Below are 25,600 nucleotides of genomic sequence, written 5' to 3'. Positions count from 1 at the left end.
GAAAGAAGAAAACACTAAGTAACTAGGTGAGAAGGTTGGGTCACCTTACCCTCTGACCTGACTTCCGACCGTTGCAGTGCTATTTAAAGATTAGTAGGGTCATTACCTAATACCTGACCATTGTGGACCTGATCTCACTCTCCTCTGTATATATACACCTTGTTTTGTACTTCTCCTTAGTCTATACTCACCCCTGAAGATGTGAATTACACGAAAGCGCTTGGGAACTTCGTGTTTTCTTCTTTCATTGTGGTTATCAGCATATATATATATATGTGTGTGTGTGTGTGTATTCATCCTGACCTGGTGAAGAAGGCGTGTGCTTGATCAACAGTGCCCAGAAAGGCGACTCGACCCTCTGCCAAGATAAGGAGTCGGTCAAACATGGCAAAGACCTCAGAGCTTGGTTGGTGGATAGTGGCTATGACCGTCTTACCCAGCCCTGTGAGTCGTTTCATAGCCTTCACTACACTCTGGGCCATAAAGGAGTCCAGGCCGGAGGTTGGTTCGTCACACAAGAGTAGAAGAGGGTTGGTGATCATCTGAAAAACAATCGCAACATTTTAGATGGTATACTGTAGGTTCATATTTGTTCATTATTTGGATGTACCTTTATGTATATTTGTTCAGTAGTCACAAGTTCATTAGTCGTCGTGTGTTTATTCATATATATATATATATATATATATATATATATATATATATATATATATATATATATATATATATATATATATATATATATATATTTATATATATATATATATATATATATATAAATATATATATATTGTCATTAGCCATATGTACAGTATACTCGTTCATTAGTCATATAAATGGTTGTTCATTAGCTGATTGTATGTTTGTTCATTTATCGTATATATTTTCTTCATTAGTTATATGTGCAATTAATTGTTCATTATTCGCATATATAACTTTTCAACATTCGTATGTATAAATGTTCATTAATCGTGTGTAAAGTATGGTTTAAGAGTTAATTCTGTAAAGACGAAAGTAATGTTTGTTTGTAACAACACCTTTTGCATTATATAAATATTTATCCAAATGTATATCACCAAATTATTCACTAAGTTATTCAACAATGCGAGGTCAATTGACTAATCATAACACCCACTTGATGCTCCCTCTCGCTCACAGGAGAGAGCTAGACTCTTACCACTATTTAAGGGGTGAACACCTAACTTAAGTGTTCCCATACAAGTGAAATCAAAACACTTCCCCCGGAGATAGTTCACTATATATTCTCTCCTAAACTCAGGGCTGTGTATATAGACGCTTCAACAATAAAGAAAAGCCCAGAAGAAGTGTTTACATCAGCCCTGCCACTTTAAGAATTCCAGAACTTGTTTAAAACAATTGTATGTGATACCCCAAAACAGCTATCACATGTTTACAATTTGGAAATAAATTATAAAAAAAAAAATTATGGTAACCAACAAGAAATTTAGACAAGTGGAAAATTTGTAGTGTTAACTGTGATGAAAGATATATGGAAGAAATCAAAATAAGAAGGGGGAAAACAGAAACAGAAGTTAATAATCTAAAAGAACTTATGAAGAGACAAGGACTTCAATTTGACAAAAAGTTTGCTGAAAGGCTTTATATGGCAAGGACTATTGTATTGGTCAGATGTGTGGGCAATTTCAGCAGATACCAGAAAGAGGTTGGTGGCCTTTGAAATGTGATGCTTTAGGAGAGTGCTAAGAATAAGCTACACTGACTGGAAAACAAAGGAAGAAGTATTAAAATTAGCAAAAACTTCAAGAGAAATACTTGAAATGTACAAGAAAGGGAGAATGGGATACTTTGGTCATATAATTAGGGGTGAGGGGATATTAACAGCAAATGGGCAAAGTTGAGAGTGCGAGGGCCAGGGGAAGGCAAATATTGGGATGGTTGAATGAAATTAAAAACTGGGTCCCCAAAGAGATACGATACCTTTGAGGACTGTGTAGGACTGTAGGACTATGATCACCAACCCTCATATTTGAAGACGGTACTCTATTTGATCACTACATATCATTAACTCGTCATAAATGTTGCTGTTTTTCAATTCACCATGATTACATCTCGACTATAAAACTTCTATATCACTTGTGTTGTACGTTCAGAGTCAATCAGACTCATTTTGACATCTCCATCTAGAGAAAGTTTTTACATACTATCCAATGAGAATTCGTCATCATTACGTTTCTAAAAGGTGAATGAGATTATTTCTAACATATTCACCTCCAGGAAAGTTTAACATATAAGCCTTTGAAAATCCATATACAGCGTATATGTCATAACTTCACAGGATATAAGACTAAGTTCGTCCTATCATCTCCTTTTTATAGGAAAACATTTAACTTACGAACATATGAGTAACCATATTTGTGTCGTAGATTCAAGGAGAATCAGATGCTTTCTCTTGACTCCAGCTAGAGAAAAAAATTCACGTACTAACCTTTGAGAATCTGTCTTTGTGTCGTTGCTTCACATTGAGTAAATTATTCACATCTTCAGCCAGAGAAAAGAAAATCCTGTAATAACATTTAAGACTCAGACGACGAAGAGAAAGAGCACTGTACCTCACAGGCAAAGGCAAGTCTTTTCTTCTCACCGCCGGAAATGCCTTTGATAAGTCCAGGGGTGCCTATCCTTGTGTCCGCACACTTACCCAACCCCAGCTGTACGGGAGAGGGAAACAGTAACTGAAACTGGTATTGAAACTGAAAACGAAATTAAAATTAAATCCGGAACTGAAACAAGTTGAAAATGAAACTAATATTGACATTAAAAGAAACTAAAACTGACACTGACAAAAATAAACTGAAACTGACACTAGCGTGAAAACAAACTAAAGCTGACACTGACAAAAAGCTGACTGAAACTGAAACTAACATTAAAACAAACTGAAACTGACACTACCAATGAATATAAAACTGAAAAAAAAATATTAAAAGGAAAACTCCAGTGTAGTAATTGGAGAATCACAGAGAAGAACAGTACATTGAAATATTGCATGTTGGATCAAGGCTTCAGAAGGGCCCCTTAAAAATATGTCTTGTTTACTAAAGAGGTGAAACAATTGTAATCATGTCAGCCTGAAGATGAGATTAGTGAGGGAAGTGGAGGAAAAAGTATGGAGACCAGATGTATCACAAGAGACTAATCGTCTTACTGGTTAGGTTAGGTTAGGTTAGATATGGTGGTGGCAAAGGAAACAACTACAAGGAATAAAAAGTTAATTCCTGTTGCATTTACACCTACCCGAGTCTTTTTTCAGAGTCTAGGTTAGGTTACGTAACGTTAGATAAGGTTAGGTTAGTTTTGGTCAGGTATGATTAGGTTTGGTTAGGTTCAATAAATCAAAGTACCGCCCTCGTATCTGGAGGTTGGTGACCACAGTCCTCCGCTCTTAACAGTTTCCGATTGTTTTTACCAATCCTCCAAGATTTGTCTCTCTCTTGGGACCCACTTTTTAATTTCACTCATCCATCCCAGTCTCTGCCTTCCCCTGGCCCTCCTACCCTCAATTTTGTCCATTAATATTTCTGTTATTAACCCCTCACCTCTAAATATATTACCAAAGTATCTTATTTTTCTTTCTCTGTACATTTCAACATTTTTTCTTGGATTATTTGCTAATCTTATTATTTCTTCATTTGTTTTCCGGTTAGTATAGTTTAATCTTAGCATTCGCCTACAGCTATAACACCACTTTTCAAAGGGCTCCTACTTTTTCTGGCATCTGCTAAAAGTGTCCACGATCTAACCCATACAACAGTCCTTTGCCATATAAAATGTTTCAGTAGCCTCTTTCTCAAATTGAAGTCAATGTCCCTTTTCATTAGGTCTTTTAGATTATTCAATGCTGTTTTTGCTTGGCATATTCTTCGTTTGATTTCCTCCGTATATCTAGCATCATAGCTAATGTTGCTTCCCAAATACACAACTTTTTAATATTGTTTAAGTTCCCTATTGCCATTAATCTGTTAACATTTTTGTAGCCACTCTTCACTATTCGTGATAAGAGCAGTATCATCTGCATACCGTTTATTTGATATTACTTTACCATTAATTTTTAGTCCTTCATTATCACTTATAACCTCTCTCAATAAGAATTCTGAATATATATTAAACAATGTTGGAGATAGAATACAGCTTTGTCTTATTCCCTGTCTAACAGTGAACCTATTAGTAAGTTCATTATTTATTAACAATGCAGCCTCTTGTTGCCAGTAAGTATATATTTTTTTTTTTAGATTTCTAATATCTCCTCCATTGATATATATTTTTTCCAAGATCTCTATACGCTTATTGTGCTTAGGTTAGGTTAGGTTAGGTTAGGTTAGGTTAGGTTACAGTCTTTGACTTGATTGTAGAAGGTAGAGGACGTTTAGGTCATTGCTGGTGTATCTGGCAAGTTTTATGCCTCGTTTACCTGTCTGTTTGAGGCACAAGTAGGACGGAAGGCATTTAGGTAAGACAAACACACCTTCTTTACCATTAACTTTCTTCCTTATACAATGACATCTTAATTTATCCTGTAAAGCGTCTCGAAACGTTAGAGTGGAAGGAACATTCTTTATGAAAGGTTTCCGGAACTTAAAACAACTATCAATGTTGATAAATTCGCGGATTCAGGCACCTTGAGTGAGACACTTTGGCCACCACCTTCACTCCTGCTATCAAGACGGCTGATAATACAGTAACTTGAATTTTTATGTTACATGTTACAAAATATAGACTAAATGAGTGCCTGTAATAGTTACGCATCACTATATAACAGCAGATGCAACTGTGCATAGACAATATATAAAATTTATATACCGCCGCAGCAAGTTTCAACAAGGTTTCCTCTATCATAAAGTGTGTCGTGTGTGGATGACCCATCACCTTTTGTGAGTGAAAGTGAGGCGAGTGAGCTGGTGGCTGGGCCGTCACGGGGCCGTAAAGGTCCGCGCAGGTCTCATACGTGGAAGAGTAATGTTGCAAAATGGTTTTGTAACGAAGGCAAAACATACAGTACATCAGCCGTATGGCCAAAAATTACTCCCAGCAAGGCAGGTAGGTCCCCCATGTGCCGATGGGTGTTTCACGAAAATCGCCTTTTTCTCTATTTTTAAAAAATATCACTTGTGCCATTAATACTGCGGTGGCCTCAATGTGTGTTTGTTCTTGCGACTATATGTTTAAGTTTAATTACAGAACATATATTTTTTTTACGGGAATTAGCCCACCCGGGCACAGGTCAAACGACCCACAACGGGGCCTGGGGGGGCGAAAAAAAAGAACAAAAAGAAATTGAAAATAGAGAAGAAAGAGGTTATACTGTGTTAATCTACACCACGAAGATGCCGGAAAACCAGCTTTTTAAAGTGAGACAGATTGTATAAGTATGGAAACACAGAAGAAGGCAGAGCATTCCACAGTTTGGCTGTGAGAGGAAAGAAGGAGGCACCATAACGGGTTATTCTCGTGTGACCGACATCCACAGTGAAACGGTGGGCCCTGGGCAAGACGTGTGTTACGAGCCCATGGCCTTGCCGGCAGTACACAGGATGCCAAATCCACCGAACATTGCCCGTTAAAGTACCTGTAAAAGAGAGAGAGTGAAGCAACATTGAGGCGAAGAGAAAGGGAAGAGAGATTGTCGACTAAAGGAGGAGAGTTAATAAGACGAAATGCCTTTGATTCCACCCTATCTACAGTAGCTAAAACAACTATCTGTGCATACTTTGTGGGAAACAGCATGAGACCATGGACGATAAATTTTGGTATATGAGGGCTGTCACTAGTCACATGTAAAATTTCGGAGCATATCGACCCCTACCTGCACAGATAGTTGTTTAAGCTACTTACGTACATCTAAAAACGCATTAAATGATGGTACCTCACCTCCTTTATGACCTCCACGACTCGTTGCTTCCTCTCATTCTGCGAGACGTCCTTGCCGATCCTCAGCTGAGCCTACACACCAAATCCAACACAATTCAACATGGTAATCAAGTTCACTACATAGACGAGTGGTTTTTATTATGATGTTTTGGCTTAATTAATGAATTCTACCTGTAAATAATCATTCAAAACAATGAAATTTCATGGAGTTTTAATTGATTTGGAAGGAAAAATATTAAGAAGTCAATAAGTCAGTTGTAAATCAATGTCTAAATATTTAGTTAGGCCATTAAGCGGAATTGTATCATCTGTTCAGAGACCAACCACCTCTCACCATCCTCCCGCTCACCTCCACACCTTCCTTCCAACCATCACTCACCTCCCCACCTTCCCACTTCCCCACCTTCCCACCTTGAAACACTCACATTAAAGTGCAACTGCTCCTTGACGGTGAAAACCCCAGTAAACAAGTCTTCCTGTTGCACGTAAGCTGACACTCCCGCGATAGTACGCATGTTGACCGGTCGACCGTTGATATAGATGTCTCCAGAGATCTCCAGCTTTGTGGTCCTGTGTGAGAAAAGCTAAATTTATCGTCTGGAAGAGTGATAACGACCAGTCGTCTCCACCTGCCTGCTTATATGTTATCTTTTTCTACTGTAAGAACATTGATGGTCATGATAATTATACTTGAGTATTTCCCTTACGAGTGGCAAAGTGTTGATATTGATATTGTAACAGTTTATTTAGCCAGAAAATGTAGATATAGAGTGGACAATAACAACAACATTGACATGGCTGAGAGCACTGAACCCCCTTAGTTGAATCTGTTACATGTACTGTATACTGTATATTGTGTATTTATCTAAAGGAAATAATATTTAACATTAAGTATCTGGATTACTACATGTAACATGGTGTTGGTAAATTCATATTAGAATGTTAGCATGTTTATCACATTTTTTTTTACATTAATATCATAAATATATGCAATTATTTACAGTATAGTGTAGTTGATATACAGTCAAAAACAGTGGGTGGAAGCAATACAACATGGGTTGTGTTTGGATGAAACAGACACATCATATGGTGACGAAAAATATAACTATAACCATTGCAACGGTAATTTCTATCAACGTGACGATATATGATATAATGTTGTTTAATGCTACAGTAAACGCAAAAAGTAAAAGTATAAAAGAAACTGTTTCAAAACTCTTAATACTTAGACAAAAGATATATTTTAAGAAATGGTTTAATGAGAGTGAGGTATGTTGTTCCACGCCTTCACTTTAAGTATGGAGGTCTGGGATTGAGACTAGCGCACAGGGGTTTGTCCGGAGCTAGAAATGATTATTATCAATCAAGTGATTAACTGATTTTTTAAAAAATAAACAAATATGGTCCAGTACATCTAGGGGAACAGCACCAGTATCACCAATGTTAGTCCAGTCAAGATAATGTATGTACAGTCCAAGACGAAAGTTCTTGATACAGTCAAAGTGGAGGGTCCAAAATCCGCCCCCACCCTTACTGGACGGCGGGTCTGTTGTCTGGCCATCGCTCCACCCCTCCCCCTCAACACACATACAATCACCCAAGCAGTTCAACAATCGAGCTCAGATACTTCCATTTTTCAATAATGACTGGTAAAGGATGAAACTGTTTTGTTTAATAAATTCACGAAACAATTTACCTCATCAAGTTTTACGTTACTTGACATAATAGGTTACATCGGTATTAATCATGACATAATGGGGCGTGTGTGTGTGTCTTGGTGGCAGGCGTTCGCAAGGATAATATCAGAATCCTCTAAGCTGTATTGTCCTTCAGAATGGTAACCAGAAAACTAAGCATGAATGCGAGAGATACTATTAGAGCGGATAATGGAAAAATTTTGCAAATGGTGATACAAGCATGAAATTTGGCATGATCATACCCTAGGAGCTACTTGTCAAATTTGCCTGATTGGCCATTTGGAAATTCAAGATGACGGCCATTTTTCAAGATGGCTGCCAAATTGACCTTCGAAAGATGATTTTTTTTTTTTAGAAATTGATGTAGTTGGTTAATCTAAATGATCTTAGTGTCGATATATATGTTTTCAAGCATGATCAGGTGATTTTTTTTTTCTATTTATAATAATCTCAGATATATATGTGTCTTATTTATGACATGTTTTATGTACTGGTTTTATGTTTTTTCCAACTAGGTGAGGGTAGCATGCAGAGGGTCTCTGCATGTGAGGGAGTGATTGTCGGGCACTACCAGGGCACACTGGTGACATCACTGCTGTGCAACCCAGCATGCGGTTCAGTGTCAGCTAAGAAAAAGCATGTCATACTGCGCCAGCTTAGTGTCCCAAATGTTGCTTAACCAACCCCAAATCAGTTAAACAGCCGCACCTGAATTGACAGGTTGTGCCAGCGCGGGAGAGCCGAGCCAAGGATAACAGGGTTTTATTTATCTGGTTGGTGTACAGATCGCACGGGACTACTGATACTGGATGAACGATCGGACTAGGTGTAGGGCAAAAGGCATGAACCTAGTTGTATGCCATACAAGAAAGTGCTCATCAGGGTGGTAAAAAGATAAACCCTCGGCGCTGAAGATCAAAAATAGTTATGGACACAAAATCTACCAACAAATCATTCCTCACTGACTGGGCAAAGTGTTGTCTTTGTCAACAGGATAAGAAGGAAGATCTTAAGTCTCCACATGCAAATCCTGCCAAAAAAGGAGATGACGGTTACAAGAGCTTGGCAAGGAATATTCCTCTATTTCATTCAATCAATGCACTGCCAATCAAGCTTGACCCTGCAAGACTTGTTGACGATGATGGGATAGAGGAGACCCAGAGGAGAAACAAGGCACAGTATCATGAGAGTTGCAGACTTCTGTTCAACAAATAGAGCTCAGAAAAGGCGAACCTCTGCAGTTGCTACAGAGGAGAGCAGCAGTAGCAAGATACCACGAATGGTCAGAGACCCCAAAGCAACAGAATGCTTTCTATGTGAGGAAGAAGCTTCGAGAGATGACATAAGACATGCAATGACAATGAAACTTAATAAAAGATTGAATGATTGTGCGAAGACACGTAGCGGTGGAAAACTCCTTGCCAAACTAAGTGCAGGAGATGTTGTGGCACAAGAACTGAAGTATCACCCTCGCTGCCTGGCAGACCTGTACAACCGAGAAAGAACACACCGAAATGCTCATGAGCAAGAAGAAGCACAAGAGCTTCATCCGAACAAGGACGCAAACCCAACTGCTTTCTCTGAACTGGTCACTTACATCACTCAGATGAAAGCTTCTAGTGAAGGTACTGAACCACCCATTTTCAGACTTGCTGACCTGCTCACACTCTACAGGCAGAGACTTGAGCAGCTGGGTGTTGGATCGCCCGATGTTCATGCTACTCGACTGAAGGACCAGCTGCTTTTTCACATCCCCCAGCTGCAAGCTCATCACCAAGGAATAGATATCCTACTGGCCTTTGAGAAGGATGTTGGCTCAATCCTGGCACAAGCAAGCAAATACGGTGACGCGATCCATCTGGCCAAGGCTGCTGGGATGATACGACGGGACATGCTTCAGCACAAGTCACACTTCAGCAGTACATTTCATGAAGGATGCATTGAACAGGCTGTTTCACCATCACTGCTTCAATTTTTATGCATGATCGGACATGGTGCAGATATCAAATCCCAACTGCAGCATGGCGCATCGAAGTCTGACCTTGCTATGTCACAGCTCTTACAGTACAACTGCTTTGCCAACTACAGGGTAGGAACACAAATCCACAGACACTCCAAGGACAGTGAGACACCTTTTGCTATCTACGTCGGCATGTCTGTGTTTGCTAAGACAAGAAAGAGGCAGCTCATCGACATGCTGCATAAAAATGGGGTCAGCATTTCATATGACAGAGTTCTACAGACCAGCTAGGAGAAGCAGTTGTATGCCAGTACGTGGAAGATGGAGTGGCGTGTCCACCAATCTTGAGGAAGCAGTTGTTCACGACTTGAGCAGTGGACAACATTGACCACAACCCCACTGCGAGCCAGTCATCGATGGATTCCAGTTCATGATGTAGTTTCTGCGATAGGTCCTAAGAAAGCTAGTGGGATCCTATACTTTCATGCTTTCACTGGCTGTGACGTTGTGTCTGGCTTCCGTGGGAAAGGAAAGAAATCTGCCTGGCAGACATGGAATGTCTGTGATGAAGTTTCAGAAGCATTCACCAAACTCAGCCAATGTCCAACAACAGTTGCTGATGTTAACCTGCAGAAGCTGGAAAGATTTGTTGTCCTCATGTACGACAGATCTAGTGCAGCCATTGGTGTAGATGAGGCAAGACTAGATCTCTTTTCCCGCAAGCAGAGACCATATGACTCCATTTCACCAACCCAGGCAGCCTTCAAGGAACATGCAAAGCGGGCTGCCTACCAGGCTGGTATCATCTGGGGCCAGGCAACAATCTCCAATCCAGAAACCAGCAGTCCTGTCAACTGGGGATGGACGCAGAAGGGAGAGGCATAGCAGATACGTTGGACGACTCTTCCCCCGATTGCGACATGCTGTCAGGAGCTGACCAAATGTTCCTGTAAGAAAGACTGCAAACAGAGATGCAAATGCTTTCGCTCTGGACTTTTCTGCACAGCACTTTGCAGCTGCATATGTGAACAGCAGTAAATGCACAAAGATGTACTGTCAGGAGAAGTCACAGGAACCAGTGCTAATAGTGAGTACTTTTTTTTTAGTAAGTTCTTTTTTGTCATATTTTTTTCTACTAAAAGTGTTATTGTTTGTGGATAAATATGTTACAATGAACTTAAAACTATAAAAAATAATCTGAGCATGCTTGAAAACATACATATCGACACCAAGATCACTCAGATTGACCAACTACATCAATTTCTATGAGAAAAATCAACTTTTGAATGTCAATATGGCGGCCATCTTGATAAATGGCCATCATCTTGGATTTTAAAATGGCCAATCAGACAGACTTGTCTAGTAACCATTAGAGAATTACCATGCCAAATTTGGTGCTTGTATCACCATTTGCACGATTCTCTTGAAAAATTGCATTTAGCTGCCCCACTATATGGTTCGTAAGAGAATGCCTTATCAGCCTTCGTGATAATGGCCTTATCATAGGGTCTACATATGTAATCTTGGCTTGACTACAATGAATGACATGATGGGAGTATGACTGACTTATGAGCAACACAAGTAATATAAAAGTGTGTCACAACGTAGGTCACAATACCATTGATTAAGGTTGGATGGAAAAATCAAATAAAAACAGTAGGACCATATTTTATTATTAGTTATACTCGTATAGGTTATCATAAATGTTTCCTAGCTATGTTATATACACTCAATATTTTTGTAAATATTTACAATTATAAAAAGGCAAAATAATAATTCGACGAATCTATTCTTTAGATTACAGAAATAATGCATTAAGCTTGGATTCCATTCACGCAGTAGAGGTAGCGTTAACGCCAAAAATAGATCATATTGAAATGTACACGGTTGTTTCCATTGGCACGCTTTTGTTAGCGGTAATATAAGCGTTACGTTTGCAGTATTACATTTCAATCAGTCTTTGCAGCGAATGAAAACGCAGCCGCATGGAAACAGACGAGGGAATCTCACACTGGGACGTCACTAGTTCCTGTTTCATACACGTGCTCTCCTCAACCAGCAAAATATTCTTTGAATTTTTCTTCATCTAAGCATTGCTCTTTTACCAAAGTATTGTAGGCTCCAAGTTTGGACAGATTCAGCAGCAATTTATGAGCCCACCATCTATATTTCCTTGACCGTTTTCCCTTTGCATCACGCATGATCTTATACAAAACCAGGATAATTAATAGCAAATCATCCTGTTATTACGAACCACGCCATCTATTGTGTCATGATCTAACTACCCAGCACTACCGAGCAACGCCATCTAGGGACGCGACCTGAGTATGACTAGTCTTAGTCACCACTCATGGTTTCCTTTCTCCATATCCTGGTTGTTGCGTCACCTCCTCCAACTCTTCCTCATCAGCTCCGGATCGAGGAGAGTTCAGTTCACTCTGGGAAATGACCACACTTGGATTACCTATCCTGGAAACCTACGGCACAGTGACTACCTACCATCTTCTTCAATACTCAGCCCTACTCGTCAGACACTTCAGCACCTCACTTGAGTATTGTAACCCTATATTACCTCCCACCTCCACTTGCTTCAGATTGTTGTATGTTGTATAAATATGTATATACTGTTAAGCCAATGTTGCATATGTTTAAGTTAAGTATGGTTAAGGGTAAATTATAGAAAGCTGGATATTTTGTTAAGGAATTTATTGTACTTTATTATACACAACAAAAACTCGCATCCTTTGTCTACCCTTTTATAGTCCGATTGTCTTTGTTTGTTTAGTTTTTTTATTGTTGTTGCCTGTTGGGATCTGGGTAGACTTTTAACTGTATTCTAAACCAGTTTCTAAATCCCCAACTCGTAACAAATGGCGACCGTATCAGGACCCGACCTTAAGTGCCATATTTCTTCCCCCCTTGTTACTCCTTGTTAATTATTCCTCCCAGTCACTTCTGTTCACAATTGCTTTACGGTGGTTTAAAGTTCCCTTCATATGTGTGTGCATATATTGGTATTATCGTACAGTAAGAGTGACAGACGTAGGATATTAGGTTCCGAGTGTCATAAGGCTTACCTGTTATTACACGTAGGCAGTCGTGTAGTAAGTCTTATCGAGTGTAGGGAAGAATCCGGATCTGTTTAATGCCGTACCCTCGCTCCAGAGTAGGCTGTTCCATAGTCACTAGTTTAGGGTGAAGTGATATCTTGGGATGCCCCGCTCTACCAGGACCCCATAATTATAAAGCCTCAATTATTGTTCTTCTCATTATCTCATTCGGGGTCAATAATAAAGTAACTCAAGGGTTGTTTATCCGCATCTTTATATTAATGCCGTAATACGCCCTTCCTGTTTCAAGTATCTTTCCAAGTCTCTTATCCTTATCTAAGGATCTTATCAGAAGAACAATATTCATAAGTGTAATTTCCCTAGGTATAACTTGGGTAGTTTCCGGGACTTTCTGGTTATCCACTGCCGTGATATTTTCTAGGGTAATCCACTTATCTTATCTTTTGGCCATTAGTTAATTTATCTAGTTTTTCTTAACAATGACCACCTCAGGTTTTGATCTCCAGGATTTTATTGAAAATCCTTCCGTATCTAAATTACGTGTTAATATTCTGAAGAAAGAATGGAAAAGAATAGCCACCTATTACAATATCCCATATTCACAGCAAATGACTAAGGAAGTGTTAAAAAATCAGGTAATTGAAATGTTGGTTCAACAAGAAGTTTTAGAAGAATCCGCTGTTGACCAATTAGCGCCCATGTCCAATACACTTCAACCACTATCTACCACCCCTCCTCACTCAGAAGTTGCCTCAGGTCTGGCTAGCCCTCAAGAAAAAACACAAAGAGTAGACGCCTTAGAAATAGAACGAGCTAGGTTCGAGTTCCAAATCAAAATGAAAGAACTCCAGTTGGAACAGGCCAAGTTGGAGTAGGAGGTTAGACTGAAAGAACTACAGGTGAAAGAGACAGAAGTCACCTTAACATCCGAGTTTAAATCAAAAGAAGTGGCATTAAAAGAGAGACTAGCTGCTTTTAACCCTGCTAATGCTTCTTCCCGAGTTTGATGAATCCGATATGGACGGGTCATTTAGGACTTTTGAGAAATAGCCTGGAAGAATGAGTGGCCTAAGGACCAGTGGGTGTCGGTGTTAGTTCCTAAATTATGTGGTAAGGCTCGTAGAGTTTATAACTGTTTAGACCAGACTGATGACTATGATAACGTAAAAAAGAATATCCTCACCTCTTATGCTATCACGCCAGATAGATATCGGCAGAAGTTTCGTAAACTAACCAAAACATTTTCACACACCTTTGTTGAGTTTGCTCAAGAAAAGCTTAGGTTTTTCAAGAAGTGGTTAGAGGCTACAGAGACCTCCACATTTCAGGATTTATTAAACTTGGTAGTCCTGGAGGAGTGGAAGAGCAAGATACCATTTCACATCTTGACGCATGTGGAGGAGCGTGGAGAGGTTAATTTAGGGCGTGCGGCTGAGGTGGCTTATGCGTACGCCTTGCTGGTGGAGTCACTGGGCAGTAGGGAACGTGGTACTTTCCAGCATGTTAGGTCCTCCTCTGATGATAACCTTGGGGACGTGAGTGGTAGGTCGAAAGGTCCCACACCTACCCCCCCTGATGCAACCAAGTTTTATGGTTCTTACTGTAAAAAACCAGGCCATACGATCCAGTCTTGTAAACACCAAAAGTGTCGAACCTCTAAAAGTAGTTCCCTGGATCCCAAATTCAAACCAATAGCAACCACCAATGTGGAAAGGCCCCATCAGGATCTCTTCTCTTCATTCACCTATGAGGGAAAAATTTCAATCATAGAGGGGTCTCGTTCTTTCCCTATTCGTATACTACGTGATACGGGCGCAGCACAATCTATCCTCCTGTTTAACGTCATTCCTGATATATCTACAGCATTTACTAATGAAAGTGTTCTAATTTCAGATCTCTCATCCCATTCTTCCTATCCCTTAGCTAAAGTGCACCTCCAATGTCCCTTGATTACTGGGGAAGTGCAAGTAGCCGTTAGGAAAGATCCAATGCCTGTGAGCGGCATTCATTTATTATTGGGTAATGACTTGGTAGGAGATCTAGTGGTTCCCAACATAAAGACAGTCGACTCTCCCTTACCTGTCAACTCCACCACTGACCTTGAAGAAACTATTCCTCACCTTTTCCCATCTTGTGCTGTCACCCAGTCACAGAGTGTGCGAAATGGGCCCTCTTCATCTAAAACCACCTCCAATATCTTCCTACCCACAGAAGATCTGTACAATAAGACCATTAGCAAGGATGAGCTCATTAAAGACCAACAATCTGATCCATCTTTGAATAAACTTCATCATGCGGCAGTTGAGGGTAAAGATTTTAACACCCTTTCTTGTTTTTATTATCAGGAAGGGGTTTTGATAAGGGCCTATAGACCCCCTGAGCTTACCCATCTAGACACGTGGTCTGAAATGCATCAAGTGGTAATTCCCTCCTCAGTCAGACCAGCATTAATTGCCCTTGCCCATGATGGTATTTCAGGACATTTGGGAATCCTGAAAACATATAAAAAGCTCCTCCAACACTATTACTGGCCTGGACTTAGGAAGGATGTGTCAAAGTACCTAAAATCTTGTCATATTTGTCAAATGGTAGGAAAACCAAATGAAAGTATACCAGCAGCTCCCATTAAGCCCATCCCAGTATTTTCTACACCATTTGAAAAGATTGTTGTGGATTGTGTGGGCCCATTACCAAAGACTAAGAAGGGAAATCAATTCCTGCTCACAGTTATGGATACCAGTACACGTTATCCTGAGGCTTTTCCCCTTAAAAGCATCACTTCAAAAAATGTAATCAAACCTCTTTTGCACCTTTTCACTTCAGTGGGCATTCCTAAAGAGATCCAATCCGATCAGGGCACCAATTTTACAAGCAATCTTTTCAAACAGGTGATGAAAGACCTCAGTGTGGACCATTGTACATCTTCGGCTTACCACCCACCGTCCCAAGGTTGCTTGGAACGGTTCCATCAAACTTTCAAATCAATGCTCAAAAAATACTGTATAGAACACCAAAAGGAATGGGATGAAAGCATAGATTTGTTACTCTTTGCCATCAGGGAATGTCTCCAGGAGTCATTGGGTTTCTCCCCGTTCGAGTTACTATATGGGAGACAAATTAGGGGACCCCTTAAAATAGTAAAGGAGCAGTGGTTTGACACTCCATCTATTAAGCCCGCAACAGTTTCCCAATACATTGACACTTTACGGGACAAATTAACTGAAGTCTGAACCATTGCTCAGTCAAACTTAAAAAAAGTCCAAGACAAAATGGTGAAGTCCCAGCCTAAATTAGTTGAAAGATCATTTTCTCCAGGTGACAAAGTGTTACTCTTTCTACCCATTCCAGGCTCTCCCCTTAAAAGCAAGTTTACTGGTCTCTATATAGTTGCTAATAAACTATCTCCCCTCAACTATATAGTCCATACTCCTGATCGCAGAAAAGATTCACAACTTTTTCACATTAATCTCATGAAACTTTACCATTCCAGGCAGTCAGAGGAAGACATCCCAGAGGCTATAGGCCTACCTGTATTGCATACGGCTTTGTCAGGGCCGGAGCCGGAGACAGATGACATGGACCTATTGGAGAATTTAGACTTCCCTCTACCTAAAGAAAACCCTGCTAACAGTCACATACTCAACAACTTGGATGAGTATTTTTCTGTTCTGGATCCATCTCAAGCAAAAGATCTCACTAAGTTATTATTAACATTTCCTAAAGTCACGTCAGACCTCCCAGGGTTTTGCAATATACTTAAACATGATATTAAGCTAATCTCAGATGATGTACAACCCATTAGGCAATCAGCATATCGGCTAAATCCACAAAAAAGAGAGATTATGAAAAAGGAGGTATATTTTTTGTTAAAACATAACTTAGCTGAGCCTAGTACCTCCCCCCTGGGCTTCACCTTGCCTTCTCATTCCAAAACCCGATAGCAGTTTTCGTTTCTGTACCGATTATCGTAAAGTGAACCAGGTCACTGTCTCAGATTCCTACCCTTTACCTTTGATTGAAGATATAATAGACAGCATAGGCTGTGCCAAATTTATTACAACGGTGGACTTGATGAAAGGATATTATCAAGTGGGACTCACGGATAGGGCAAAAATAATCTCAGCATTTATAACTCCATTTGGTCTTTTTCAATATTTGGTTATGGCGTTTGGCTTTTCTAATGCTCCGGCCACATTCCAGAGGGCAATCAATTACCTGATTCAGGACCTAGATGGGACGTTCGCCTACCTGGATGACCTGGTGGTGGTGTCGGACGGCTGGGACGAACATCTGGTGCGTTTGGAGATACTGTTCGCACGACTGCAAGAGACTGGATTCACCATAAACCTGGCTAAATCTGCTTTTGGCCGGGCCTCAGTGACTTACCTGGGACATATCGTTGGGCATGGTATGGTGAGACCCAAGGACGCAAACGTTAAAGCTATCTTGTCCTTCCCCACTCCAAGGACGAGGAAGGAACTCATGCGCTTCCTGGGGATGTGTGGCTACTACCGCCGGTTCTGCAGTAACTTCTCCAGCGTGGCCGGACCCCTCACAGACCTTACCAGTTCTGCGGTCCCTTACATCTGGAACCAGAGGTGCGACCAGTCTTTCCACCGCCTCAAAGCCTTCCTTGCCTCCAAGCCTGTAGTCCACCCACCTGACTACACCTTGCCCTTCCATCTGCAAATCGACGCTAGCGGTGTCGGAGTGGGGGCTGTGCTCCCACAACCCGACCCAACCACTGATGTCCTTCACCCTGTGGCATACTACTCCGCCAAGTTGACAAAACATCAGACCAACTACTCGACCATAGAGAAGGAGGCCCTGGCTCTGGTGTTGGCAATAAAGAAGTTTGAATGTTACCTCCAATCTCGCCCACAATCTACCCTAGTCTTCACCGACCATAACCCGCTCACGTTCATCCAAACCAACAAGACCTCCAACCAGCGAATCCTCTGCTGGGCTCTCCTCACCCAGCCCTATAATCTACAAGTCCGGCACATAAAGGGGGTGGACAACCTGATTGTGGACTCCTTATCCCGAGCTCCAGTGGAAATGCAGCAGCTACTCTCCAGACGCACCAGGTGATCACCTCCTTCGCGCCGGCGCTAGGGAGGTCTTTGGAGAGGGGGTGTATTACGAACCACGCCATCTATTGTGTCATGATCTAACTACCCAGCACTACCGAGCAACGCAATCTAGGGACGCGACCCGAGTATGACTAGTCTTAGTCACCACCCAGGGTTTCCTTTCTCCATATCCTGGTTGTTGCGTCACCTCCTCCAAGTCTTCCTCATCAGCTCCGGATCGAGGAGAGATCAGTTCACTCTGGGAAGTGACCACACTAGGATCACCTATCCTGGAAACCTATGGCACAGTGACTACCTACCATCTTCTTCAATAATCAGCCTTACTCGTCAGACACCTCAGCACCGCACTTGAGTATTTTATGTTACCTCCCACCTCCACTTGCTTCAGATTGTTGTATGTTGTATAAATATGTATATACTGTTAAGCTAATGTTGCATATGTTTAAGTTAAGTATGGTTAAGGGTAAATTATAGAAAGCTGGATATTTTGTTAAGGAATTTATTGTACTTTATTATACACAACAAAAACTCGCATCCTTTGTCTACCCTTTTATAGTCCGATTGTCTTTGTTTGTTTAGTTTTTTATTGTTGTTGCCTGTTGGGATCTGGGTAGACTTTTAACTATATTCTAAACCAGTTTCTAAATCCCCAACTCGTAACACTGTTCATAATTATAAATAGCGTCGTAGCTTCGATCTACTGGGAGCACATCTTTCCTGTCCTGTTCCCACTAAGACAGAATATGCAACTGCAAAAGGAAACAGGGGAGGTTGTTTCCCAAGGCAATTTAAGACAAACGAATACCGCAAACGCATACCGCAAACACATACTTCAAACGCACTGCAAAAGCATATATGGAATCCTAGCTTAACTCTTATTGCCACCCAAATTATTAATTCCGTGTTCTTGCTTTTCAATGATGGCTTGTAGCCAGTCCAGCATGGATGGTCTCTCACCAGCTCTGGTCTACTCCTGTAGTATTCCCACTGTCTGTTAATATGCACCATAATGTCAAATAATGTAAAACGTGATTGGTAAACTGTTTCGTGAATTTATTAAAGAAAACAGTGACATCCTTTCCCAGTCCTTATTGAGAAATAGAAGTATCAGATCTCGAGTGATGAACTGCTCTAGTGCTTGTTTGAATGTTTGAAAGAAGTTTTTGAAAACTTCCCATACATTGAAAAAAATCAATAACTATTTTCTTATTCTTTATTAATTTCTGCTTTTTTTTATTTAAGCATCATAGTTAACTTAGATATGACAATGTTCTTTTGGCATTTAATTTGCTAAGTAATTTGGTACCCCTGGGCTCATCATTCGCCATTTTCGCACCTCTAAAACACATGAATCTTTTATTTTATTTGAAAGAAATTTTAAATATTTTTTTAATTGCTGTGTCAAATAAAGAAAGTTAAAATGTTTATAACTACACGTCTGTCCTCTCTTAAAGAGGTCATATTTTCTCGACCAGTGAAATATGTCAGGGCTGGCCTGGCACAAGCTGGAGTCACGCACCTGCCCGCCCTCCCTCCCTCCCTCCTTCCCTCCACTCACCCTGGTCACTTACACAATAACACTGATCTGGTTTATAATTGTCTCAACACGTTCTAACAAATTACTACAGGGCAACAGGTCTACTTGTGGAAATATTAAGTAAAATATCTGCTTTGTTTTACACTGACAGAACTTTAGTCTCGTCTCAAACCATTCAACGAATAGATTTCGTTTTGTTTTGTAATGCAGAATACCGAGTATTTAATTTCAATCGATCAGTTATTTTCGTCTATACTTTCTATATTCCCTACAGTTTGTAGAATTATTTTGATTATAATTAAAATAATTGTAATTGGATATAATTTTCTCATACCTCGAAATTTTGTTTAGCGATCCGTAAAGATTCAGACACGAATCTGGTAAACTTTGTTTTCACGAGTGGCACCGCTGACAACGACTGGCCGTCCAGTAAGGGTGGGGCTGACTTTACCCCACCAACCTTGGTTGAACCCAAAATAATTTATTCCACAAAGGGTTATATGTTTTATGTGTGGAAGTAGGGCTTAACATTAATATGATGAAAATCTACCAATATCCTAACAGTGAAAGAAAAGTTATAGAAAAAAAATATTCTTTTACAAAATGAGAAAATGACAATAAATTTCATAAAAAGTCACCATATAATATTTTCCAAATAATTTGGACGTCTGAAAATATACATATTTTGTCTAGAAATATTCAAATCATACACAGTGCATCATTGATTAGACAATTTTGTGTCAAATAATCAAATAAGAAATATGAATATTTTAAATTCAGAAAATTAAGAAGAAAATCCTATGTGTATTTTCTGCACATTAACCATTCTTGATACTTGTAATAATTACATTAGCCACAGAAGCACTTAATTAAATTCTCACATTTCTTTAATCTACAAAACTTATGAAAAGAAATATCCAAATATTGTATACTGCCGTAGGACACCAAATAGTCAAATTTAGATTTTATAATAATGATACAATATCAAAGCACCGAGATAAATTTACTGTTAAGTAAATGGGTTGTCTCTAACTATCCTGAGCTACACTGGGCTTTTGTAAATTTGCACAGCTTCCCTTACAATGCTGACATATACAAATGTGCAGCCCATTGTTGCATTGAAAACTATTGGTTGAAACATATATTCGCAACCGATTTCTTCCCCTCTACTGTGGGTCACCGCTGTAAGGACGCATCATCGCTGTCTTCCCTGCCATAAGTATCTGTTCCTTTGAAACCGAACCTGGAAGTCTGTTAAAAAACTCAGCACACTATCTAAAAGACTCGTCCTTTTTTAATATTTACAGTGGGACGTATTCGCCAATGCCACCTGGTTTTGATGTGGTGTTGCAAACCAACAAAGGCATGGAGAAATAAGATACAGATACATATTTCTTCTCCGAGGCCTTTCTTTAGCTCTGCTATGTCCCATACTTTGAATTTTCTATTAGATGATTTAGTCTCTGGTCTTAGATACAGTTTGTATGGTAGATCCATGGCATGATAGCAAAGAAGAGTACTGTAATTATATAGGACTAACCCGCAGCCGAAATTGATTGAAAAAGATTATAAAAATGACGGATTTTCACTGTTAAGTTATAGTTATAGTGGACACTGTTTTAGTTTGTGCAAATGTGTTGAAAAATGGATATTCTTAAAATAAACGTTACTTAACATTTGTGGGTATGAAGAACAGACCCCAACCAACCTAACCAAACAAACCTACCTAACCTTACCTAACATTCTCACCGCCCCCCGGACCCCCCGGTGTATTAAACAGAAAAAACTTACTATGATATGGTGAAATTTGAGGCATTTTCTGGACGAGAGATGTATCGGCGCTTACTGAGCCCGGGCAGCGGAGTGATTTGTTATTGAGATGGTGGGAAACGCTAGCCACAGCGTCGATGAAGTGATAGATGATCCTTTCCAAACAACAACTGACTTAGCACACAAACCCAGTTCTATTTCACAGTATTGCTGTGAACAATACTTTCTACTTAAAGGAACGATGTCGTAGTCTTTGAAAGACTGTGGGGTCTCGTTGTCTTTATCCCTAAATTCGCAAATTACGTCCATACAAGACCGGCAACAACCTTCACACGTCATGCTGAAAACGAAACTGCAGGGGGGAAGAGACGAGACCCCTGTCTTGAGCACTACCTCATTACCGCCGGCAAGACACGCAAGACAAACTAATGCACGCCTAGGCGCCTAATTATCCATGAAACGAACAATTTCCACAAGAAATGCTTATCATATAATAACTCATTGATGAAAATAATGTAAGAAAATAAACAATAATGAAAATAACTCTTCGGCGGGTTAGTCGTATATATTAACCCAGAGAAGTACCAATAAATCAGTGTCATCATCAATCAGAAAAGTATTGCTTGACTTGGCACTCTGTAGCTGTCTTGGCGATGAGCACGTCAGTTTCGGCTTCAGCATGGATAGTTTCAATACCGGCTTCCTCCGACTTTGAACTTAGCAGATTTATATACAGTTCCCTCCACTATTGCACTTACAGGGGTTCGTCATATAAGCATTCCACAAATCATTACAGTGATATATCTATTTTAATATTGTTTTACTTTGATTCCTTCTGTCGAATGTAAACAAATACAGGGCTGCCACACTACACAAAATCTGAAGAGCCCTGTAAGCGCACAAGTGAAGGGGGCTGTGCCTCTGTTTGTTCTGATTATTGGATAGAACTGCATCTCTCTTTGCATTCATGGTCGTGTCACCGTCAAATTTGATCTATCTACCCTTGATGCCGCCATTCCGTCTCATGTGTACATTGTCTTTTGTCCCAGAACCCAGTACATATCCATCAAACAACTGTACAGCTCGGATAATTTCCTGGTACATATCCGATTGTACGTCCTTCCTCTTGGTCGTGTGTTCCTTTGTTTTAGAGCCCCGTCATCAAGACATAGTGAGGGTTCGAATCTGTTCGACTAGATGAACATGAAGCAGTATTGGCTAAAATTGCAACTCGACTTCAAGAGGCAAAGTGGACTTTCTTTATTCTAGAACAAAGCTGAACTCTCAAACAGAGCAGGTGGGTATGTACACAATTCATAGAAGAAAGTATCCTCTGCAGTCACTATTGATGAAAGCCTGATTTTTCTTTCGGAAAGTGTACTCAGAAACCTCCTTACTTGTCATACTATCAACTATTGTCTGTTCGATTTCCTTGGCATTTTTTCCATTTACCTTTGGCCATGTTGCTACTCCACTTGAAATACTTCTCAAGTCGCTGTCATCTGAAAATGGATTTCTGTCCAACATATGTTTGGCCATACTCATAATTGTCCTTCTCATCTCTCTCCTTGCGTGACTTACTACATTCCTTATGTTGATCACTCGATGTGTAATTCTTGCCGGTGAGTTCCTGTATGCTGTCATTTATGTGAGCAAGCTGGACGTGAGAGTACCCACGATGCTCTCTGAGAATCATTCATTCCTCTGCCACTTGTTAATCCACCAACCGTTTTGATGTTCCTCATCAACATCTGCACTATGATTAGGACACATGACATGACAGACCAGCCCAGTATCTGTCACTCCTCCGTACTAAGAGGTACCCTTGCATGAAGTGTTCTTACACACTTGAATTAATTTCAGGTAGTTAAAACATCTTTCCCAGGTAAATGTAAGCGGATTTTGTGTAGTAGTAATTATGTCCCGTGGCTGCAAAATATGGCAACATCTCTGCCCGTGACTGTAAATGCAACATCCAGTTCCCAGTTCTTCATAATGTTCAAAATTTCTATTTATTGTAACCAAAGTTTTGCAGTCCTTCTCAGTATCTCAAACACATTGTCAAACATTCTATCTTTACCCCATACGATGAAATCACAGATTCAGTTCCTATCTCATCTGTTATGAGTTTGTCCAGCACCTCCATGGCTTGTTACCATCTTCAGGTTCTTCCTCAGATGTAACTACTTGAGGATCATTCTTACTTTTTCCAGAACTGGTACTGTGTACAATTAATTTATTTGTAGAGGCTTTACAGTCTTCTAGGTTTTCATCTAGATAATACTTTGCAACATCAAACTCAAAGACACTTTCTCGATATGATAGTAACATTACATACATGTAACAATAATAAGAAAAAAAATATCATATTTTTTAAAGTTCCAAAAGTTTCCCCATATATTAAGCATAAAGCCTCCGTTAAAAAAAATGAAATTGGGAATAGGGTAGCTGAAAAAGGTATGGAACATTACTCTAGTCGGAGCATTTTTTTTTGTATTTTTAGCCATAACCTTTTTTTTTCATTGAATAGATTAAATTATTGTAGTTTTTCCCAAACTTACTAGAGGGCTTCCTTTACTTTAAAAAAATATATTGTTTGTGTACTTATTTGTTTTCGGTTAAAAATCATTAGGAATGGACTATATTGCAAGATTGGTACTGATTAAGGAATAGCAAAAGCTCGGGGTCACCGAGGTGTGAAAAAAGAAGGTCGATGAAAGATATAATAGTGGGGGTAACGTACTCACAAATGCTACAACCAACACACTTAAGATGACTGGTGCCGGTGAGGGTGACTCCAAGTTTGAGCGGGAGGAGCGCCTGTCACTTGGTTATGTGGGTAGTCGTTTCCCACAGCAGAGGATGGACGTGTAGTACCCGAGTTGGATGTCAAGGTGGAAAACTTCTCTAGTGTTGGGCCAAATGGAGTCTAAGGAAGGTTCCCTCTCCAGTAAGAGGGGGTAAGACCCCACGCCTCCGCAGTGGGTTGGGGACCTGGGTGGTTCGTGGGGACCCGGGTGGTTCGTGGGGACCCGGGATATTGATATTGAAACAGTTTATTTTGCCTGAAGAATAATATATAGAGTGGATAATAATAACAATGTTGACAAGGGTTTTATGACTGAACGTCACTTATTTCCCTCGGTCGAGATAGAATGTGAATGGTACTCCCTGTGTGTGTGTGTGTGTGTTGCATGGATGGACTGGACAGTATATCTTTGAGTAAGAGCAGATGCACCAAGAACCGAGAGATATCACCAACCAGGCATAAAAAGACATTTACTTCTAGATCAACTGTAGCTAACACTAACCTGAAGAACCAGGAAGGCAACATCCACCTTAGCTACAGCACTTCAATGGTTTGACTTTATATGGTCGTTACTGTGCTTCAAAAAGTAAGGCTCTTAAGCGCGTGATAAGTTTCTAATTGCATTACCTATAAACAGCACCATCAATCAATTAATCAAAATACTCCCGCACAAAGAGCTTGTATAGGAATTTACTCATACCTGCAGGGGAGAGACAACACCTACCTGAAGGTCAGGACATTGAGGAGTGTGGTCTTGCCGGCACCAGAAGCTCCCATTATGGCAAGCAGCTGCCCGCCCTCACATATCCCAGACACTGTAAACATGATAATTGTAGCCTCCCAGCACCTATGATACCGCCAGTACAATATCCTTAAAACAATATTCGGACTCAAATCCTTCTTTTCTGTGAGATTTTTGCAAACAAGTTTACCTGATGGAAAGTAATATCTAAATCCTGATCTCATCCTATAAATCATCTCTTAAAATAAAATTATTGTCTATGTATTAATATGTCTATAACACTAATTTTCTACTATTTTTACTTTTGCCTTACCATTTGACACCATTATATCATATATTGTCACGTTGATAGAAATTACCATTGCAATGATGATATATTTTGCCGCCGTCACCATATGATCCTGACTGTGTTTCATCTTAACACAACCCATCTTGAATCGCTTCCACCCACTTATTACATGGCTGTATATAAACTACACTGTACTATAAATAAGTATATATATTTATAATATAAAAGTAAAAAATAAAAATAAAAATAAATGTGATTGAAAGTGCTATCATTCTAATATGCAGATGATACTAAGTGTTATATAATAATTCCGCGAGATAAATGTTACACAGAGAGCTCTATTTTTCAAAGTTTTTAAGTGTTGGTGACTAGTGTATTACTAAACTTGTTACGCGCTCAAATACTTTCGGTGTTGAAGTGTCGTAATAACGTTATAAAATAAAATTTATAGTATATAACAGGTACCTCTAAGAAGGGTCAGGCTCTCACTTGGCTCAGACATGTCAATATTGTTATTGTCCACTCTGTATCTGTATAATTTTGTAATATCACTACCAATGATAGACGATATTAAACACTAGCAATTGAAAGGGTCAACTCAGCTCAGGTTTGTCGACTACCTCAATACTGCGTTGATCATGCATTCAATCTTACTACGATAGACTTCCGCTTACGTGTCTGGATCTGAATCATACGGTAGTTTGCACTATTTGAAGCATCATTCATTT

At 39.8% G+C, this 25,600-nt stretch overlaps 1 pseudogene; it reads right to left on the bottom strand.

Moving 5' to 3' along the window:
- LOC121869673 overlaps positions 1-25,600 on the bottom strand; it is a 69,662-nt pseudogene that overhangs the window by 27,666 nt on the left and 16,396 nt on the right.

Source organism: Homarus americanus, unplaced genomic scaffold, assembly GCF_018991925.1.
Source record: "Homarus americanus isolate GMGI-L3 unplaced genomic scaffold, GMGI_Hamer_2.0 scaffold32583, whole genome shotgun sequence".
In the NCBI taxonomy this organism is placed as follows: Eukaryota; Metazoa; Arthropoda; class Malacostraca; order Decapoda; family Nephropidae; genus Homarus; species Homarus americanus.
Note: the sequence above shows the minus strand (reverse complement) of the source record. Positions and strands in the feature narration are given on the sequence as shown.